A 15,111-nucleotide genomic window follows, 5' to 3' on the forward strand; every position below is an offset into this window, starting at 1 on the left:
TCTTTTTCAGAATATTCAAATCCATTTTCACAAGTTAATGAACATGGTTTTACCTGTGTTTACAAACTCAAATTTAACAGGTCTTGTGGTACAGTGGTAAAATTCCTATCTCTGGGCCAGAAGGTCTGTGTTCAATTCCTCATCTGCTCCAGAGTTTTGTCATAACTGGTTGATTAAAAATATCTATACTAGCTCTTTTGCTACTTTGCAAAGAGTTGCTGATAAGCCATTTTAAGAGATTCATTACCCTTCAGTCTAACAGCTAAACCGAATTTAGGGACAATGCAGAACATTCTGAATACTTTTACAAATCAGGTGCTAATATGCCCAACAGTTGATTCTAGGCTTTTATACCACAACATCAAGGAATGCAGGAATACATTTATTTTTAATTATCAGCAGCTTTATAAATCATGGGGATGAAGGTCAATATCATTGAGACACAAGACAAGCGTGATCAAATTGACAGCTCATTACATGCTCTATCCAATTTTTCAATTCATATACTTCAATTCAAAGGAAATAGGGTAGAGTGTATAAAGGGCAGCCAACTTATTAGTGACGACGCCATGACCCTACCAAAATAGAATTTCACCCCCATGATTTGTAAAGCTTGGTTTTAGATCAATAAAATAGATTTTTTGTCATTATTTTAATAAATGAACTCGTGTAAAAAATAAAATCTCCCAACAGTCTGAATTTGGAAGTTAAATCATTAAAGTTCTAATGATTCTAATTATAACAGCTAGCTGTTAAAGAAATGGAGCTGAAATCATACTATCAGGATATGATTAAAACAATGACCTATCAAGAAATGTAACGATACAGATGAAAGATATGAAGCAATGTGGTTATCAGATTTTAACAATAGCGATCATGAGTAATAATTGCATGCAGCCAGTGAAACAGACTTCGTTTAGGCATAACTAACAAGTGTAACATGACACTGTCATTTTATTGAGTCTTTTTCAAGTCTCACTTATCCAATTGTTCCATTCTCTTGTTTGCTGATCATTGGATTTCATTGTGATGTACGCTGGGAGACCAAAGTGGAATGTAATTCAAGACTGCAGCCCGGCTCCCAAACAGTGTTAACAAACTAAATGTCTGTGTCTTGTCAAAGGTCAATACTCAGTCCAACACAACAGGATGCATCTGAAACCTAGTCTTTACATGGTCATTCAATCGAAATCCCTAAACAAGAATCATAATGTTAGATCAAGAAGTAAATATCCCAATACTCAAAATAGAGTGTGAGGCTAAAGTTCTATAAAGATCTAAATTGTTAGTAAAATGGTATTAACTTACCTCTCATGGCATGTATGTTGATTGGATCTTCAGAGATCTGGTTTACCCTAGAATATCTAGGAACTAAAATCCTTAAGCAGCAGTTGGTTCAATGAACATAATGAGCAGATTCAGACTCTGTTGGATGAGAAGTACCATCTCCTTAGAACATACTAAAACAATCAATTCATAAAAAGAAGCCTTCCTTAAACATGTTAAAACATCCATTCAAGGGTCAGAGAGATATGGGATTGGTGGCTAAGCAAAAAGGCAAAAGAAACACAATCATAATCAGACAGAATGACACCAAATATGGTCTGAAAATAATCTAATGTCAATAGGCTTCTGGATGTTCTCCTCTCTTCATGCCTGATGGGATTACACTAATCAGAAACATTGCTGAAATTCTGGAGAGAGGTGAAGAATTTGCTAACGATGCTCGGAATGGGCCCTCAACAAAGAATGATGAGGTGGTTGGCTGCTTGGCCAAACTGAAGTCAACATGTTGCTGATCTCCCTAACATAGCTGGGATATTGGAAAAAGTCAGTCTGCTGTCAAGTGGCTAGTTACCAGGGTCAGATGCAGTACTAGGTAAAACGTACAAGACAGCAGGAACAATATTCACTGACAAACTCACCAACATGTTCCAGATAATGTGGAACCTGGGTGTCCATCTTCAGAAAGTCAAACATGCATCAATATCCACCTGTACAAAAGGAAGGGAAATTGCAACAACCATTGAGGATTTCCCCCATGCATTACTGGGAAAATACATGAAAGAACCCAGTTAAACCACGTAACACTATATTTCTGATAGGATCTTCTACTGGAGAGTCTACGTAACTTCTGTAAAGCTGTGGTACAGTGAACAGATTAGCTTCAGCAATGTCAAAAGCAGAACAGTCATTCATACTCATTATTTATTGATCTGATGAAAGACTTTGACATTTTAGTTGGGAGGAACTACGGACAGACATGACAAAATTTAGAAGTTCAGAAAAATTGATTGCTTTGTACATCACTTTGGTGTTCCAGCTGCATTGTGCAAGTTCTATCATGAGGTTTTCTGCTGAAATAGCACAATATTGAAGGTCTTTATGGTGATAACTTCATACATTGAAAACATTGATCAGCTGCATGGAGCACCAAATGCATTAATCATGTGAGGCATTCACCATTGGGTTGAGTAGACCTGCTCTGAGCCAGAAGCTCTGGGTTCAAATCGCCCTCCAGAATTTGTACACAATGTTAGGGCCACAAACCTAATAATCTTATTAACATTCCCTGGTATTTTCCAACCAGAAAGAAAAAGGTTTGCATGAACAAACCCAGTGGATTGCAGACCATGAAAGCCACCTCCAATATAAGGTGGCACAGCTGGCACTGTGGCTCAGTGGTTTCCACTGCTGCCTCACAGCACCAGGGACCTGTGTTCGATTCCAGCCTTGGGTAACTGTCTGTGTGGAGTTTGTACATTGTCCCCGTGTCTGCGTGGGTTTCCTCCGGCTTCTTCGGTTTCCTCACACAGTCCAAAGATGTGCAGGCTAGGTGGATTGGCCGTGGTAAATTGCCTGTAGTGTACTGAGATGTGTAGATTAGGCAGGTTATAGTGGGATAGGTCTGGGTGGGATGCTGTGAGGGTCGGTGCAGACTTGTTAGGCCAAAGGGCCTGTTTCCACACTGTAGTGATTCTATGAAAAAAAAAATGACTGATATCTTAGACATGGGTGTTCATTGCCCTACTGATCTGCTGCAAAGAATTATTCACCTGTCCTAACGTAGGTCTGTTAGGCCACAAGAAAAATGATGGTGAATGAGAACATAGAAGTGATGATGTCTCTCAAAGAGCTTTCACTGCCTAATTATTTATTGCCCCTTAGTCAGACCCCCACATATTGCCACAAGGGCCTTAGGAGGGACCTCACAAGCTCCAAGCTCAGACAATGTTAGCAATAGCATCTTAGCTGTAATCAATCTGGCTGAAAAGCCAGCAAGAACCTGCACATATGCACACAGCATGCCTACCATGAGAGTCATACTGACACAAGAAACATCAGGCAGCGCACATTTGATGTCTTACCAGAAGAGTTCTACTGCTTGAATCACTGAGCAAGTACCATGATTTGAAGCAGTCTGCTGCAAGATAGAAAATGGAGGAACAGGAAGAGCAAGGGAGGCTACAATGTAAAAAAAAGTCCTTCTGCCTTTGCTCTAATGATCAAATAATTGAGTGATAAAGGTAAAGTCAACATAGTCCTACCAGACCATTAGAGAGAGACTACTGGTGGTGGTTTAACACGAGGGTCACCACACTGTAGTCAAGGGGAGAGGTTGAGAAGTATAATCTTTCACGGTAACCTCAGTGGTGCAGGTATTGAATCCACACTGCTGGCATCACTCTGCATCATATCACAATAACAATACTGCAAGATAGTTTTGCTTTGCATTGAAAGATTGCACTTTTAAAAAAAAAAAAACCATTGTCTTGCTGAATCAAAATATTTATGAGACATCCAAGCAGAATTGCTGAAAGACCCCGCAGGTGTGTGACTACGAGGCATCTGTCTGCATATTCCTAAAGTTTTCTTGAAAACTCAGTTGCTGCAGGCTGCTTCAACCAACCTTAATAATCCATCCTGGTTTAGATTAAATTCATGATTGGAAGCACATCATGATCATTCAAGAGCTGGTTATTCTATTTTCAAGAGATAATTAGAGAAAAAACTGTGAAAATTTGCATGTTTCAGAAAGTGACTCCATCCGTAATACTTTTCTCCAATTTTTTTTTTTTAAGTTTAAGGATGTGAATTTTGAATTGCGAAATTTATTCAGCTGGCAATATATCTGGTAGCTTGTCAGCGACAGCTGTCTTGAACCGTGAAGAACGATATCATCTAGAAGAACGGCTTATTTTTACACCAGTTGGTTTAGTTATGATATAAATCAATGTATGGATGTACTCAACTTCTCCACATGGCAGGTGCTGAGCTCACAACAGGGTTAATTTCAGAACTGCTGAGGCCTTTAGCACCACACCCTTCTCTACATATAATGACACTTGCCCTTCCACCATTATACATTAAAACTTACTTCAACAATGGTCATGGAAAGGATGGTGTGGCTGCAAGGGAGGAAAGCGAGGAGATGCAGATAGCAAGACTCCAGGAGCTTCAACCTTTGGATTAAGCAATAGGTTTGAGGTTCATTCTGCTGTTTTGGATGAGAGTGAGGGCCACGTTTTGTTGAGCTAGATGACCATAACACCATGATATAGAAGGCCATTCAGATAGAGTGAGCGGTAATGAACGTAGTGGTAATAAGGGACAGCATAATGAGGAGGATAGAAGCTATTCTGTACAGTGAAGGATATGAGTCTAGATGATTATGTTGCCAACTCTGTGACAGGGCTAGGCAAGAATTTGGAGAAGGAGCCAGTTGCTTTTGCCCACATAGGCACCAACAGCATAGGTAGAATAAGGAAAATTATTCTGCTTAGGCAGAATGAGGAGCTAGGAACAATAAGAGTAACAAGCACATCAAGGGGAACCTGTAGACAAGGTGCCACATAAAAGGTTATTGCACAAAATCGGAACTCATGGTACCGGTGCTAACTCATGAACTTGGATAGAAGATTGCCTGACTGACGGAAAACGAAGAGAATGCATAAATGAGTCTTTTTTGATTAGCAGGACATGATAAGTGGAATCGTACATGTGTCTGTGCTAGTCTTCAGCTTTTGAGAATTTATATCAATGACGGGGTATGAAGGCCTGGCATCTTACTTTGCACATGACACGTAGATAATGCTACGAAGTTGGGTAGAGTAACTGTGAGGTGGAAGGCAGGAAGCTAAAATATGTGGTTCCTTTAAGAGATTTGTGCTTTGTCTGTACTTAGAAATTTTTTAAAATGTTCTATGTCCGTGAGCAATAGCTGAAGTTGCCAGCACAGATAGCATCAATAAGTGAAACAAATATATTAAAAAGAAAAAATACCTTACAGGTGGCAGGCAAAACATCAGTCTTGTTTGGAAGCTGTGGCAACGAGTTTGAATTCAGCCAATTTAAGCAAAGCACCTAGAAACAGCCACCTGAATTTAAATCTGATGGTGTTGACAACCAGAAACCAATCACACTATAAGAATTTGATTATGTCATTATGGGTATATAAGACAAGGGCATTTGAAGAATTGGAGAGAGCTACCTGTCATTGGTCAGAGTTAATACAATTCAGCTTGCAGAGAAAGTGCATCTAATTAAATCAAAGGTACCATAGTATTTTAGCTCAAAGTCCTTGCAGGAGATATTATTGCAGAATTAACAAAAGAAAGGTGTTTGTGAAGAGAATAGAGATGACAGAAAATTCCAGAAGACAGTCTCTGTGAACTTGGAGAGATTAAGTTACAATTTATTGCCTCTTATTAATTAGGTTTATATTAGTGAGTCTTGCCTTTATTTAAACAGCATTCCATATAATTTAGACCTGTTAAAGAGTAGTTAGTAGTATAAGGGGAAATTGTTTGCTTGTAATTTTGTTAACTTATTCATTGTTGGGTTAAATAAATAGCTTGTTTCTTACTTGTAAAAGGAAATTTAAGAATTTTTTTTTTTTTAAACCATCTTTCTAATGGACTGAGGGGGAAAATGATCTCTTCTGGGTGTTTTGGAGATAATTATGAGAAGGGGAACTTCTAATCCCATCATAGCAGATTGGGGCTTGTGTTTTAGTTTAATGATTAGATGGGTTTGACCATTCCCTGTTGTAACAGTAGAAAAATTCCTTTGCAGAGGACATGGGAAACTTGAAGACCAACAGATTGAATGGCAAACAGAATATAATGTGGCTACATATTAAGTTACTCACATAAGCAAGGTATTACTTGAGAACAACTGCAGAATTTTGAGGTGTAGCATGATAAATGTGTTCTAGTGCAGAAATCCCAAAAGGTTAGTATGAAGGTACAACATTCAATTAAGGTGAATGGAAAGCTGCCTTTTATCAGGGGGAACTTTGCCTTAAAACTTAAGTTGTTTTTGTCTCACTTATTTGAGCATTGAGACCACGTCTTGAATACTAAGTTTAGTTTTTGTTTCCTTTGTCTATGTAATGATGTAAATATGTTGGAAATGATTTGGAGGTTAATGAGGTTGAAACCTGGAATGAGCAGGTTGTCTTATGAAGAAAATTTGGGACCCATCTTGATTTTGCTGGAGCTTAGTGAAGAGGGATTTGATTCAAGTGTATAAGATCCTGAATAGTTTGTTTTTACAAAGTGGGCTTGAAAAGGGTCTTTGCCCTTATTGAAGTACAGAATTAGAGGTTGCACTTTTATTTTTTTATCCTCTTAGAGGATTGTGCAACTTCAGTATTCTCTGCCTCCAGATGGTTGATGCATTTAATATTTTGAAGGCAGATAGATAGAAAGGGAGTCAAAACGTTCTGGTCAGTGGAAACAGAACATTCAAAAAGCAGATTAACTCTAATGTTAGAGGACAGAACAAGCTCAAAGGGCTGAATATTGTGCTTATTCTCTTAATTTGTATGTGTTTGCAACTACTGGGACTCCCCTATCTACTCCACCCTTCCCACTGACCAAACACACTAATCCCATACCTGCATCCACCTATCTCCATCTGCCCACCCTCCCTCTATTTCCAGTCTCCCCTCCCCATCCCTGACAAAGGGTTTTGACCTGAAATGTTGACTTTCCGATCCTCTGATGCTGTCTGACCTACTGTGCTTTTTCCTGCTCCACATTCATTGACATGGGCCTCAAGAGACTGGGAAATTAGCATTCTAAAGCTTTTATCAAATTATGCAGCAACTAATATAACTGCACTATTTAGAAAGGATAAAGTGGCACACCTGGGAACCATTGGCCTGTATTTGTAACATTTGCCATTGGGATTGTTTTACTAAAGGTCTTTAAATTGAACAAACATTTGGTAAAGTGTGACATACTGAGAAATTTTCAGCACATTCTCAACAAAAGGAGGTCAAGTTTAATTAACCTACTTGGTTTTTTTTTGGAAAAGCTTTCTGATGTAACAAGGCAACACAGTTACTGTTACACAATTGGGTATTCTTAAAGTTTGTGAAACAATTTGCAATTAGAAGATAAAATATTGCACTAAGCCATCAAATTGCAAGTTGTTAACCAGATTTTTGTTTTTTACAAGGGTAGTTCATATGTGGTGTTAACTTCTGAGGAAGTGGTGAATGTGGGCACAGTTACAATTTTTAAAAGACACTTTGGTAAATATGTGAACGTGAGAGGTTTGGAGGGATATGGGCCAGGAGAATGTAGGGGGCCTAGTCTAGTTTGGGATTGTGTTTGGCATGGACTGGTTGGAGCAAAGTCTGCTTCTGTGCTGCTTGACACTAAGAGCTTCAAATCACCACACTGGAATTTACCCAGTTTCAAGTGAGCTTATTGCCATGCAATCTGCCTGATAGGCCATTCTCAGGGCAGGAGGTGGTGGGCATGGGTGGTCAGGGCCTGATCAAGGAACCAGACATACAGCAAGTGGCACACCTGGGGATTCTTCACACCTCTTCCTGTGAATGCCAGCACCAGAAACCCCACAACAATATCTGTAGCCAATAGTCTTCACCTGATAAGCTAACAGGCTAAATAATGGGATACAATGTAACCAAGTTGAGTTGATACTACACTCAATGAATCTGTATTGTGCCATTTTAAAAATGATAATTCTAAGAATTTTTGAAATCTCTCTCTCTCTCTCTCTCTCTCTCTCTCTCTCTCTCTCTCTCTCTAGCTATTTCTTCCTTTGAGTCCTGTGGAATTGGGTAATTTAACAATGTTATGCAACTGAGTCCATATGATAAAGCCAAGGTTCATATTAATTATACACATCTCCTTCCTGAATCAGCAGGAACAGAAAATAGCATACAGGTCATGGTGACAGCTCTCATACACTGCAGCTGTTACTTAAAGTTCATTCAAGCTTGGCAAAACTAGAAATAGTTGGCCATGGCCTGCACTTCTTGCACAAACAGCTCCAAAGAAGTGCAGCAAAGAAAAGGTGGCCTACTTGAGATTTCAGGCCATCATTAACCACAAACCGTCCATCCAATCTTCTTATATGATCAGAAGATCCAGACATGCAAGGGTTAATGCATGATCTGTTTAGCAAGCCAGTATGACATTTTGTCAAATGAATCAAGACAATTTTTTAAAAAAAAAAAAAAAAAGTTGATCAGAAACGAGATGAAGGGTCCACGTGGCAGTAAGAGCACAGGTGGAATGAGACTTTGATCCATCCCTCACTGAAGTGAAGGTCCAGCTGTCTGGTGTTGCCAGCTGACCTGAGTGGTTGGTGTCTCCGTAGTGGATAGTGCTAGGACTACAGACAGTACCATAGACAGCTAAGGATGATCCTTCAGTGAGTTTCATCTGGGATATTGGGTGGGAAGGAGTTGGCAATCTTACAAAGGATATGGGGTGCGGAAGAGGAGTTGGAATGTGTGTTTTGGAGAGCAGGTGATTAGGAAGGAAGTGAGCTACTATCTTCAGGGGTGGGAGGGATGTCCTGATGAGTAAAGGGCACTCAAACAGCATAAAAAGCTCTTCTCATGATTCAAAAACCTTTTATGAAAACAGGTTGCCCATGCTAGCCATAGTTGAGCATGTGCAGTGTATTATCAAAGACAGGTAAGCTTTTAACAAGCTTAATTCAGTGCAAACTCTGATTTCAAGGCCCATATCCCCTTTGCTTTATGGGGATGAGGTGTGGCAGCCCAGCATTATGCGGGCTGAAAGTGCCATGCAGATCAGGAGGGTGCCTTAAAGGGGAAAAGATTTTAGAAAACTAGGTTGCTGTGCATGAGTTGCAGAACCTTCGATGGTGATGTACAGAACCTGAAGTAAAGTTGGTGTAGGTGTGAAGATGGTGGGCTAGCCACTCTGCCTATTTTACATGTCCACCAACCAAAGCCATGCTTGGCAAAGGAAGGGAGACAATAACCTAGCAGTGTTAACACTGGACTGTTAATCCAGATCCCCAGATAACATTCTGGGGACCTGGGTTCGAATCCCGCCATGGCAGATGGTGGAATTTGAATTCAATAAGTATATCTGGAATTAAGAATCTAATGATGACTGTGAATCCATTGTCGATTGTTGGAAAAACCTATCTGGTTCTCTAATGTCCTTTAGGGAAGGAAACTGCCATCCTTATCTCAGCTGGCCTAAATGTGACAGCAATGTGGATGACTCTTAACTGCCTTCTGGGCAATTAAGGATGGGCAATAAATGCTGCTGTAGCCAGCGATGCCCTCACCTCATGAATGAATTTTTAAAAATTAGTAAAGCACAGAAGATGGCTAGTCAGCCTATGATACCCGTGTTGATTCCCAAAACAGCAATTCTGATTCTCTTGTCCTTTTCTCATTAGTCTTCCCTGAAAGAGAGATCAGGCGTCTCTTACCTTCTTTTCATCTAGCTGGGAAAATCCCTGGCTGAACAAGAAACATCTGTAGCCCATAGTTAGCAAACAATATGCTAACAGGAATGCTAAAATAATGGGGAACAATGCTCTTGTTTCTTTTAATTTTCTTTATGTATTTATTTATATCCTCCTTTTAAAAACTGCAATGCTTTCTGCTTCCAATACATTTCTATTCGGGCATCCCATGTCCACAGCATTAAAACCATGATATTTGTACCTCTTATGGTCTGTATTTACAGGAGGAAACCATCTGAGTATCATTGTTTCTTACTGTCATAACTGTATTAGTTTGAATTGTGAATACCACTGCACAGAAACAGCCTGTTTGATCCTCAAGTCTGTGTCACTGTTTTTCTCCATATGAGCCACTTAGTCTAATTACACATTTGCTTGCTTAAACATCTTTTAATATTTCCTTTTTTCAAGCAATTATCCAGTTCCACTTTTTAAAGAATTTGTATTCTACTTAACAATTGTCCAGAGTTCTACCATGGGATGGCCAAGTTGCTTGCCGATTTCCAGTGATATGTCCTATTTTCATGCAAATTGGGATCTTATGAAATAATGGAATATCACTTGCCAACGAGGAGAACTGTACAGCTTCTGACCAGGTTCATTGGTGGTAAAACTGAAAAGGTCCTGCAATGTCGTTTTAAAACACTTTTGAAGACTCATGCTCCCTCCCACAATTTCCTGTGCTGTTGGCTGCACTGGGATCTTCCACCAGTGACTCCCTCGCATGTTTTAACTTAAAGGGCTTAATTTACTGCAAGTCTGACTAATATTGCATCAGCCATAACCCGATGAGTTACATCAAGTTGCCTGTTGGGCTGTGACAACTCCCTGATGCATTCAGGGAACATCTGTGTCAAAATGGCTCTGTTTGCTTTATATTTTGAATCTTAAAATCAATCTACTTTCCTTCAGGTCCTGTACATCACTATTGAAGGGTCTGCAACTCATGCACAGCAACCTAGTTTTCTAAAATCCTTTTTCCTCTTTAAGACACCCTCCTGATCTGGATGGCACTTTCAGCCCTCATAATGCTGGGCTGCCACAAGTCAGTAGATATTTAGCATACGTGATGAATTAGATCGGATTCGAGAAAATAGGTGGACTTGAAGTGGAATATTTTTAAGCTAATAAAAAGGAGCTGCAAAACCAACACTGGATGTTAAGTTAAAAGTAACCAATGTACTGTGAGTCTGTCACAATGATTCCATTTATTTCAAAGGAACATACTCACCCCAAACACTCTGGTCAGTTCTTCAAATGCCCACTACCCTTTCAAAAAAAGCCTTTATATGCAAGCACAGAAGATATGAAACCTGTCCTTTTGCCTCCTCACGTTTCACCATCCGGGACACCAAACATATTTTGCAGGTGGAAGTGTGCATTCTTTGTACTTTCAATTTTACCTCCTGTGTTCATTACAGATTGAGTGATCATTTTGCCACGTACTTCTATGCAGTCTGTAAACATGACCTTGAGTATCTGTTTACTTGCCATTTTAGCTCTTTCTTCCACTCTAACAATTACTTCTCTGTCCTTGGTCTCGAACATTTCAATGAAGCTTGATGGAAGTATGAGAAACTGCATTTTACCTTTCAATTAGGAACTCTACAACCTTCTGTCTATGTTCTGGACTTAGGCCTTTATTGTCATTTAATCACTCTTACTTCCACCATATCACAAACCTTGCCTTTCATTATTGCTTACCATCTCCCTTTTCTTAGCTATTGTATTTCTAACTTATTCCAGTTCTGATGACAAGTTATTGACCTGAAAAAAAATGATGCAGCTTGACCGACTGAGTGTTTCCAGGGTTTTCTCTTTTCATATTTGTCCTAATGTTCACCAAAATTCAGAGTTTGATTTTATTTGTCTTTTGTACGTTTTGCTTCTGAATATATTGACTGTCAACAAAGACCCATAATTGGTGATCTGTGCTGCGATATTAGGCTGGAACATGACATTTCCTGCTCTCCCCTGAATTTTGCAGTTCCTTAAAGGTTTTTTCATCTTTAGCACAAGATGTTTTCTCAAACTGGCAAGATTAAGGATGTAGCAGCCTTTGAGGAATAACTTCATCTGGAAAGTATGAATATTTCATATCACATGTCTAGAATCAGACTACCTACTGTTTTTCATGATTCTAATTTCTCAATTTAAGCGAAGATCCTATTTCTGTTGGTTATGACTTTGGGAGGTTGAATCCCATGCACACAGTTATTAGGTCACCTTTATCATCTTATCTGTCAGTTACAACTCCTAAGGATTACCTTCATAGAACCATGCATCTTTTTTATATTATGCTTTCAAAACACCTTCTGCAGCTGTGTAATTTTAGTTGGATTCAGAAAGCACTGTCCCACTTTTTTGTGCCAATAGTTTCAAGTTGACTAGCTTGATCTGAATTTTAATTCTTTACTGTGTTCACATTTTTTAGAATACAATTAGTTTCACAGAAGTCTTGTAACTATGGTTTCCTGGCTGTTGCTGTTTGTGTAAATATCAACTGTCTAGACTTTTCCCTATTAATCTGGCTTCAACCAGATGGGTTTTTTTTTGTATGCCTTCTCTTCTATGTTCAATGAAACTGTATATAAGAGATTTGTATCTGAGACAACTTGTTTTCAAAATCCATTACAAATAAATCAATATTTTCTCCTTCAGCTTAATATTTCTGTCATATTAAACAGGAGTCTTTCATAACATTCTTCTGAGATGAAAAATATTCTTCAACATAGTCCATTAGTATTTTTATTTTCCATCTATTCTCCATCACTGTATGCACATATTGGACTAAATATTTGTTCATGTGGCACAGATTCAAAGTAATGTTACATAGATTATGTCAAATCCCCCTGGCAGAAGCGCCACCAGCTGATGGCTGAGAAGCATTTGTTGGTTTCATTGTCATTATTAATGGAAAAGTCCTCTTAGGTTGCATAGGTGTAAGCCAATGGTATTGCCTGCTTTGGGGGAATTGACATAGTTGATATAGCATTGCATAAATATTTAGCGCATTGTCACCTCTACTAGTTCCTTGCATACTGCTTTGTATTTTGGACTAGTGTTCTCTGCATCAAAGCAAGATCCAAGTTGTAACTAGGTTTAAACAATTTACAAGTAGAGAAGAGAAAATGTTGGAAGCCTCAGCAGGTCTGGTAGCATCTGTGGAGAGGTAAACACTTAATATTTTAAGTCCGATGTGACCCTTCTTCAGAATACTGCTACCCCATAGTATTTTGACTTTATCTTTCAAACCTCCCTGGCAACCACCTAACACATGCTTGAGTCCCTGACATATGTAAATAAGAGATCTATTCTGTGTTCAGGCCCCCTCATCAAATTTGATCTGGTCAGCCTCATTCGGAATCCTTCAACATTCACTGTGCCCTTAGCATATCTTTTTAAGTAACTGAAAAGTAATTATGAACCATGAGCACAGTGTGAAGCCTGCATATATCATGTTCAATACAAGATTGACCTCAATATCCGGAACAAAAGGAATATTTACCCAATGGCAACCATAAACAGAAATGCGTTTTTCTGGAACAGCTCACTACATGCCTTAGATGTTAAGCCAAGCACTACACTCTCAAGAGATAGTAGGAACTGCAGATGCTGGAGAATCTGAGATAACAAGGTGTAGAGCTGGATGAACACAGCAGGCCAAGCAGCATCAGAGGAGCAGGAAGGCTGACGCCTCTCAAATTCCCTTTGGACTGTATGTGAAATTCACTGTTTTCACTAAGTAGATGGTATTCAATAGATATACTGCAATTAGTGTGTTCTGTTTACTGACCTCCTTGAGGGTTGTTTTATATGTACAGCACATTGTTGACTTGTTAAAGTTGATTGAAGTTGTGTCTGAAGGGAATGTGGTGGTTAGAACGAAACATGTCGTATGTTTGGCACAATTCCTAAATAATCACACAAGGGTTTGCTTTTAATCAAAGTGTGTAATTTTGTTTAAGATGATGGCAAGTATGATCCAACAAGAAAGCAGACAAAGTTTGATTAGGTTAAAAAGAATGGGCTAATCTCTGTTTATAACTTGCACTGATTTTATGTTAAGCGTTCATATATTTACCAGATCCTTAAATGTTGATTCATAGTTCAATTTTGTTATTTTCTACATAGACGAATTGTTCCACTTAGTAAATGACTGCCTATGGAATCCTTGCCATCATCCTGAAATCCCATTGAGTTATCCTGATCTACCTTCATAACTTCACAACTTTTGGAACTCACATGTACCAATTCCATAAGAGGTTACCAAACTGAAGAGCTTGTGGGTAGTGGACATATCTGGAAGAGGAAAGATGAGTTGAAAAGCTTGCTGAAAGGCGAAATCTTGGTCGTCTTGGGATGGCCTGCAATTCTCAGTGAGCCATTATTCACAGCCTCCTGAGAAAGGGCAACTATGAATGTATGGGCACTGGCGTGCCAGTCTGTCTGGCTCAGGTATCTAATGATTTGAAATCCTCAAATTTGCCAGCAATGTGAGTCAGGACAACAAGACAACCTGCATCATCCCCAGACATCCACAGCTAGCCGTGTGCAACTATGAGGAGCTCAACAAGCTGCAGGGAGAAGCGCCCACCGCTCTGAAGTGGTGCTCAATAAAACCACCATGGGTTGCATGACTAAAGTGAACAAGAATCAGTAACACAGAATTAACTGCATTGCCAAGACACTTTCACTTTTCTGTATTCCTGAACCATGATTGTGCTATTTCTGAACTCTACATGTGGCAAAAATCAGTTGACCATTTCTGTCACAGAATCTAGAAATACTACAAAAACATAGTCTTGATCTACCACAACATATTGCATAAATGCACATAAGTATTTTGTGCTGTACTCAAACAGCTGTACTTTTTAATACTTCCAGATAGCATTGAAACCAGCTCAAAATGTCCTGATTTAGTCGCAATTTGTGAAGCTTGAATTGTGGAAACCAAGGATGAGCTAACAACACCACTAGGGGAAGTATTTAGGGATTTAGTAGAAAAGAAAGAGCTTGAGAATGAAAAATGTACTTCCTTTATTTAAAAAAAGGAAGCAGGGAGATCCAGATAACTATAGACCAATTAGTCTGACAGCAGTACAAAATAAAACTCTGTAATTAATGATTAAGAAATGGAGGAGCATTAAGAGAGATATAATCCAATTGGCAAGTGTCACAATGGTTTATAAAAGGCAATTATTATCAGAATAGCTCAACAGAAATATAAACAAAGTACATAAAAATGAAATGAGTGCACCTACATCTTTTTCAATGTAAGACAACAAGGTGCAGGGCTGGATGAACACAGCAGGCCAAGCAGCATCATAGGAGCAG

General features: G+C 39.0%; 2 long non-coding RNA genes across 3 annotated transcripts; one reads left to right on the forward strand and one right to left on the reverse strand.

Moving 5' to 3' along the window:
* Positions 1–670: 670 nt before the first annotated feature.
* On the reverse strand, positions 671–5,399 carry LOC125484564. Of its 2 annotated transcripts, XR_007263407.1 has the most exons (4): positions 5,284–5,389; positions 1,926–1,994; positions 1,309–1,425; positions 671–1,194 (listed from the first exon to the last, which is right to left on the reverse strand). It is a non-coding gene; the product is annotated as an uncharacterized LOC125484564 (long non-coding RNA). The 2 variants fall into 2 exon arrangements; XR_007263406.1 differs by lacking the exon at positions 1,926–1,994 and having other exon boundaries at positions 5,284–5,399.
* A 210-nt stretch (positions 5,400–5,609) lies between these two features.
* On the forward strand, positions 5,610–15,039 carry LOC125484565. Its single transcript, XR_007263408.1, has 3 exons — positions 5,610–5,726; positions 6,076–6,160; positions 13,909–15,039. It is a non-coding gene; the product is annotated as an uncharacterized LOC125484565 (long non-coding RNA).
* Positions 15,040–15,111: the final 72 nt, after the last annotated feature.

Source organism: Rhincodon typus, chromosome 12 (genome assembly GCF_021869965.1).
Source record: "Rhincodon typus isolate 14 chromosome 12, sRhiTyp1.1, whole genome shotgun sequence".
Taxonomy (NCBI): domain Eukaryota; kingdom Metazoa; phylum Chordata; class Chondrichthyes; order Orectolobiformes; family Rhincodontidae; genus Rhincodon; species Rhincodon typus.